Source organism: Chinchilla lanigera, unplaced genomic scaffold (assembly GCF_000276665.1).
Source record: "Chinchilla lanigera isolate Chin_1 unplaced genomic scaffold, ChiLan1.0 scaffold00122, whole genome shotgun sequence".
Lineage (NCBI taxonomy): Eukaryota > Metazoa > Chordata > Mammalia > Rodentia > Chinchillidae > Chinchilla > Chinchilla lanigera.
In genome coordinates, this window is record NW_004955523.1 from 1,602,408 (window position 1) to 1,609,765 (window position 7,358).

Sequence of the window (7,358 nt, forward strand, 5' to 3'; positions counted from 1 at the left end):
TCCGGTACCGGGAACCGAACTCACGACCTTGCGCTTGCCAGGCAGGCGCTTTTGCCGCTGAGCTAAATCCCCAGCCCCCACATCAACTTTTAACAGCTCTTTTTTTTTTTTTTTTGCTACCAGGTGTTGAACTTGCAACCTCAAACTTGCCAGGCAGGCGCTGTGCTGCTGAGCTACGTCCCCGGCTCTAACAGTTGACTCTGATGCACCTTTGTTAGCCATTGCTACACTTGACCTCTGCATGTGGTGTTCTAGAAGAAGCGCCAAGATGTGGTGTGTGAATTAGAGTTCATCCACACCTAAGGAGCTTGCACACAGACTGTACTTTCCAGATACCATCTCAGGGGCCGAGGGTTATACAGCTCAGCGGTATGGTGCTTACCGAGTGTGGGAGAAGCTTTGGGTGTGGATCTCCAGCATGGCAAAAAGACACTGTCTCAGAGTTTGGAACCATACCGTTGCTTTCTAGTGGCCTGAAACTCTGGAAACCACCTGGTGACCCGGCCTGCTGGGACTTTGCCTGGTCCACCCAGCCCAGCTTTCTGCTCAAGTTCCGGTGTAAAAAGTAGGGCTTCAAATGCACAACATAAGCTCTTCCTTGAAAACGCCACATTTTGAAAATGTCCCTGTCTGGTTCGTTTTCTATAGCCATTGCAATAAACTGCCAGAAACTTGGTAGGTTGAAACAACACAGCTTTTTTGAAATTTTATTTTATTTTACAGTTTTATAGGTCAAATGTCCAGCACGGGATTACTGAGCCAGTGTCAAGGTGTTGGAAAGACTGTTCCTGAGGCTTTCGAGAGGAATTTGTTTTCTTCCCTTCTTCTAGCTTCCAGAAGCCACCCACATTTCTTGGCTGATAACTACAATTTTCCATCTTTAAAGCCAGTGGTGTTACAGCTCATTCATTCATTCTTCTCCAGTCAGCTCTCCCTCAGCGCCTGATGCCTCTTTGGTGTCTCTCTTTTACTATTAAGGACCCTTGTGATTACATTGGGCCCTCCCTGATAATCTAGGAAAATTTCTTTGTTTTCCAGTCAGCTAATTAGCAGCTTTAATTTCCCTTTCATCATGTAGCTTAACGTAGAGGTGTGATAAAAATGTGGCGAACATTCATATTTTTAAAAATTATTACAGTAAAAGACACATTGCCATTAATTTCCCTCAAAATACTTCCCCTCGTTTTGAGCACACTTACCATTCTTGTCACTTTCCAAAGCAGTGCTGGAAGAGCTTTTTCTGTGGGCATCTAGTTGTGTTGTGCTGGGTGCCTGGATGACCTGAATTGATTCAAAACACTTGCCTTTCATGGTCATTTTTGTTTGATTTTGAGACAGGATCTTGTTTTGTTGCACGCTTGCCTCAAACTCACAGTAATCCTCCTGCCTCAGCCTCCTGAGTCCTGGGATTACAGGAGTGTGCCACCACACCCAGCTTCATGGTCATTTTGACCTTGGGCAGGAGCCAGAAGTTGGATGGCGCTAGATCTGGTGAATAAGGCTGATAAGGATGCACCATGATATTTTTATGAACATGCCTTTTTGTTGGGTGGCACTGGGCAGCCGCACTCACTGTATTTGTTTTTTTTTTTTTAAGAGCAGAATATATTTATTGAGGGAAAGAAAGCTTCTGTCCTAGAGAGAGACAGAAGGGCACCTGAATGGGTTGCCTGCATTTACTGTATCTTTGATCACATCTTGTAAAGACACATGGGGGCTGGGGATTTAGCTCAGTGGCATGGTGCCTGCCTGGCAAGTGCAAGGTCATGAGTTCAATTCCTAGAACCAGAACAAAAAGAAAAAAAAAAAACAAAAGAGGACTTCTAAAACTGCTTCAGCAAGTGGCAAGAAATGCTGGGACAAATGTATTCAAAGCCAGGGAGAGAAAAACAGACAAAACAAATTAAAAAAAAAAAAGGGGGAGAGTATTCTGAGGGAGATTAATGGCAATGTGTCCTTCGTTATAATAAATTTTTAAAATTCAAAAATTTACCACGTAAATTCCAATCACACGCAGTATTCGCAGATTCATTAGGACATGGACACTTGGGGGAGGACTGTCGCTGTGCCTCCACGGTCCTCTCCTGAGTTTTACCTGGATAATCAGGTGTAAGTGACGTGCACAGTGCCTGTCTTCTGGAGGGGCTGTGTGCAGGGTCAAATCTTATCGTTTACACCACATCGTAAATCTGCAGCCCATAGCTGACCTGGCTGGCCTTATAAGCTAATAGTTGGGGAATTTTTAACTTAAAGCTCAATTCAGAGGCCTTAGGATTTTGCAATCCCCATGTAGAATCCTTCTGTCTGGTGAGTGTTGTAGTTATTGAACGGGCACATACAGAATGTTTACATTTAAGAGCTTTACAAACTAATGTAATTCTTGTGAGGACCTTATCAAGTATGTAGGATTGCTAGCATCACCCTAATTTTACAAATAAAGGGGCACAGAAACGATGCGTGTTTTGTCCGGGGTCACACAGTATGTGGCGGGGGTGGGACTTGAGGCCAGGAAGTCTTCAGGCAGCGCAGAACCCTTGCTCCTGACCACCACGCCTGCCTCCCTGGTTCCTTGTTGCGCTCTAGGCCGCTGCTGCTGTGGCGAGCAAGCTTGCGGTCCGTTCTCCGCAAAGTCGAGCCTTCGTCCCAGCACCAGCCTCTTCCTTCTGCTGCTCAAGCTTCCCTTTCCCCTCCACTCTCACTGGTGCAGGCCCTCGATTCTCCCCAGGGCAGTCCCACAGCAGGCTGCTGGCTGTCATCATGATATCCATCCCATGCAAGAACGGTGGGGACTCCAGAGAGCTAAGCCTCAGAGCCTGTCTCTCTGCCCACTCAGGTTTGACTGCAGGTTCCCTGGGACGTGGATGGAATAAATCAGCTCTGCATGCAGCTTCCTTTCAGAATCCCCAGTAGGGAGCTGAGTAAGAGCCCCTTTGCGCTCAGAGTGACATGCATTAGGCAATGCACCCTTCTGGCTCCTGTCCGGAGCTGGAGGGGGAAAAAGCATGACACGCTTCGGACCCTCCTTTCTCTCCTCTCCACCGCCTGGCAGGCTAGGAAGAGGCTGGGGGTTTCTTTGCCTGAAAGCAGGCCTTGGTGTTCTGGTAGAGGGGGTTATGCTTTGTTAGGAGAAGACTCAGGAGCTCATCACTCAGGCTTGGCCTTTGGTTTAGTAAGGATGGAGCATATGGCAAACCTAAGCCATGACTGGCTTCTTCAACTATACAGTGGGACAGCACCTCGATGCCAGGCCCATCAGAGGCCCTTATTGCGTGGCAGTTAGCTATCACTCTCTAAATCCAGAACATTCACAATTCTTTGACTGTTCTGATTCCATAAAAATATACATGTGTTATGTACCACTGAAACAAATGCTGCATAATTTGATTCTTAATGCATCCTTATAATTTTTTTTTTGTTGTTGTTGTTTTTGAGGCCGGGTTTCACTATGCAGTTCAGGCTGGCCTTGAGCTCACTTTGTAGCCCGGGCTGGCCTCAAACTTACAACGATCTTCTTGCCTCAGCCTCCCAAGTGCTGGGATTACAGGCGTGTGCCACCACGCCCGGCCCCATCCTTATAATTTTTAATACTGTTTTTTTTTTTTTTTTTTGAAAAGAAAACCCTAGTGATGATTCAGAACCCCTCTTCCCAAACTAACTTACTCTTTTCTCTGACATCTCATAGTGCCCTGTCCAAAGCTAGATTCCAGTGCTTCTCATGTTACACGGTAATTTATGTGTTGCTCTCTTCCACTAGGGAGAGACTTTGTCCTTTTCATCTTTGCATCCCCAGCACGCTCAGGAGTAGACACTCAGTGAATCTTAACTAAAGAGATGAATGAAGAACCCCTGTCTGTGTGCTCAACACAAGAGAAAAAGGTGGGGTTCCTTTTATTGTAGCACATAACATGTAGTCTTGCTTTGGAGAGCTCAGACACCCATGGGCAACCAGCACTCGGAGGGATTCTAGCAAACAGTAGCACATAAACCCTCCTGCAGAGAGGAACTAAACACAAAAAATGAGGACCAGAAACTAACAGTTTCTCCCTGCCTGATTTTTCTTGCCTCTGATCTGGCCAGTTTGCATCCCTATGCTAGAAGTCCTTTCTGTGGTCCACAGTAATTTAGTCATATAAAACTGTGCAGACTCAAAATTCAGGGCATTTGGCATTCTGCGAAGCCAGACTGGAGGAAACAAGCCCACTGCGGAACATGGTGGATGTGGTTTAGGTAGCAAAGCAGATGACCTAACAAGGAATGTATGTGCCGAGCCTAGTTTGGGTTAAATTTAATAGTTCACGTTCTGGCACATTCGCAACCTCACAAGTCATAGCAACCGGATGACGACATGGCAACGCAGCAGCTGCAGCCGCTGTGCCTGAGAACACCCGAGCCTGGTGTCTCTGGAGGGAACGCAGAAACGCTCTCTACAACTGCAAGTGGCAGCTTCTGCAGCACTGCCCGGGGGGCCAGGGCCGGGCGGGGCAGCAGGTAACAAGAAGATGCTTGCCCTGGTCAGGGAGAAAGGTGTAGGACATCTCCCCTGCCTCCTACAACTTCGTTTTGTATTTTAAACGTAAATAATTGGCTCCAGCCAGAGAGGAACGGATGCTGAGGGGCACCGTCCTGTGGAGAGCATGCCCTTCCTGGCCCTAGAGGCAGTGTGGCGGTGAGTCGGACCACAGCCCATGGCTTGCACTTCCGTTGCAGCACCCCAAGCTTTTCTTTTTAGTTTTCAGACACCCTACCCGTCTCTTCTGGCTGTCAGAGTTGGGGGACCTCCTTTCTAGCTCTCCTTCGAGAACCAAGGCCTGACTCCAGGGCCACCGGTGTGCCAGGGCCTCAGGTATCAGAGCAGAAGCCCTGGGGAGGAGGAAGATTATGCCTGAAGAGATGTTAATTCTGTTTTTTTAAAATTTTTTTGAGACAGGGTCTCGCTATGCAGTTCAGGCTGGCCTTGAGCTCACTTTGTAACCCAGGCTGGTCTCGAACTCACAAGGATCCTCCTGCCTCAGCCTCCCGGGTGCTGGGATTACAGGTGTGCGCCACCACACCCAGCTGAGATGTTAATTCTGGAACACAGAGACATCTGCACGTGCGGATGTGTGACCGGTAAGTAACACCCAACACCAGGGCTGCCTGGGGCTCAGCAGCACTCCACACCCTGTGACCCAGTTTAAATTCAAGGTTAACCTTTGCTCTGCACATGGAATATGGGCCAGGCCTTCTGTCTTTGGGATTTATGTACTGCACTTAAATCTGGGTCAGGCTCTTACTTCTTCTCTGTATTCTCTTTTCCAGATGAGGGATCAGGAAGGCCAAGTGGGGTCGTCACTGGGACTCTGCTGACTTCTCTGTCCCTCTCTGTATTAGTTAGCTACCTGCGGCTCACAACATTGCAGTTTAAGACAACAAACATTTATTATCACAGGATTTTTATGGGTCAGGAATGCAGGCAGCTTAGCCAAGGGTAGGCTGTAGTCACGCTGTTGGCTGAGGTTAAAGGTATCATTGGAAGGTCTGATTAGCATGGAGGAAGCTCACAGTGGTTGTCGGCAGGCCTCAGGCCTTTCCCACAGGGCTGCCTTAGGACCGCCCCCTTCTCCTCAGCAAGCACCCCAAGATAGAATGAAAGGCAGGTAACACCCAAGATGGAAGCCACAGGTTTTTTGTTTTTTACAGCTTAGTCTCAGAAGTGACATCACATCACTTTGGTGTACTCTATTTGTTAGGCTGAGTCAGCGGGTGCAGCCCCCACTTAAAGACAGGGTGTGAACCAGGAGCAGAGCTCAGGGGCAGGGAGCTGCTCTCCAGGCTGTCCTCAGGGGCTCCACACAGCGGCTGGAACGCCGGCAAATGCTGTCCTGTTTTCCACAGAAAGCAGTGTGCACACGTGTGCATTTGTGAGTGTCGGGGCCTTCCTGCATTCACAACAGCTGTTAATTACTTCTGGGCACACAGAAATACTGAATATTCATGAAACTGTGACTGAGAATTTGGAATCACAGTCCTGAACAAAGAAATATTCTGCTCTTGTTTTAGCGAATGTGGAGTATCACATGACTGTCTGTAGACGCCTGGCTGATATCTTTTCTACTCACTGGCTGCCTTAAAAAGGACACATTAACGAGTTCTATTACAAAACTGAAATGGACAATCCCTTCCCCCTTCCACCACGGTAGTGTGACGTAATAAAAAATACAGAGAATTATAATTATCGAGTCTAAATGTGCACTTATTTCTTAAAGCAATATTGCTGTTCTCACATCGTGCATTTTGTATTTATAATGTGCCATTAACGTCTCGGTAGAAATTAGAACTAGCACAGCAACAGCTGCAAGGAGGCGGTCTTCACGTTGCTAGGAGAGCTTGGATCTTCACGCGCCCAGTCTTTGGGTGAATCTGTGGCTTCCCGAGAGGTATTTACACAGACCTGGGGATCATTTTCCAGATGTCATTTTCCATCGGTCTCACATCCATCCACCTTTCTGGACACAGCCCTCACTCCAGCCTACGGTTTCCTGTGCTTTGGTAAAAAGATGGAGCCTCGCAGGGGAGGTTTTATCTAGCCAAGTGTGCTGGTAACCGGAGCAGTGTTTGGGGAGAAGGAAAACTGTCCAGCCCTCGCTAACCGAGGCTTTGAGCGCCTTTCAGAGGCCTCTTTTCCATTGCAAGCTACAGTGAAGCCGATGTTTGTTAGGAAAGCCCTCCAGCTGCAGTTTCCACTGTCCGCTTTTTTTGGTAAACCGCAGCAGAGGCGAGTTCCATTTCCCGCCCCCAGCTTCAGGGGCACAGAATTTTTCTTGAATTCTGCTGTTTAACTATTCGGTTGCTACTTATCAGAAACCCAAAAGGTGACTTTCTGTTGTAGCTTTTAAAACGGTGAGCAAATGTACGCGGGGCAAGGATACATTTCAAAATTATTATTGCCCGCAGCTCCTGAGCGCAGGACTCCGCCCTACCCTCTGAGCCACTTTTGTGCAGGGGAGAAAAGCCGAATACATCCCGCCCTAAAGACCTCCGAGAAGGGGACGAGCGGGAGAGCAGGAGACCGGCGGCGGAGGGCCGGAACAGGACGACCATTTCGCAGCCCCAGTTTGGGCGCTGAGATAGCCCCGGAAACGGCAGCACGTGGCAAACGCCCCGCGGGTGCAGCCCGCGCACGGAGCGGCGTCGCGCGGGCTCTGGAGGAAGTGCGGGCAGGAGCCCCGCGTCGGAGGGCGCAGGGTAGGCGCTGTTTGGGAAAACACAGAGCACGCTGCTGTCTCACCCGACCTCCTTAACCTCATGTGACCTCAACGCGAAACGGGACACTTTCCTCCCCCTCGCCTGGCCCCGTGCGCGCCCCTGCGCAGGGCGCT

General features: G+C 48.8%; 1 long non-coding RNA gene across 1 annotated transcript in view; it reads left to right on the forward strand.

Moving 5' to 3' along the window:
• Positions 1 to 689, forward strand: part of LOC106147153 — a 13,110-nt gene extending 12,421 nt beyond the window's left edge. Inside the window, exon 2 of the long non-coding RNA XR_001231922.1 lies at positions 124 to 689. This is a non-coding gene — a long non-coding RNA (uncharacterized LOC106147153). The remainder of the gene's footprint in view (positions 1 to 123) is intronic.
• The last annotated feature ends 6,669 nt before the right edge of the window (positions 690 to 7,358 follow it).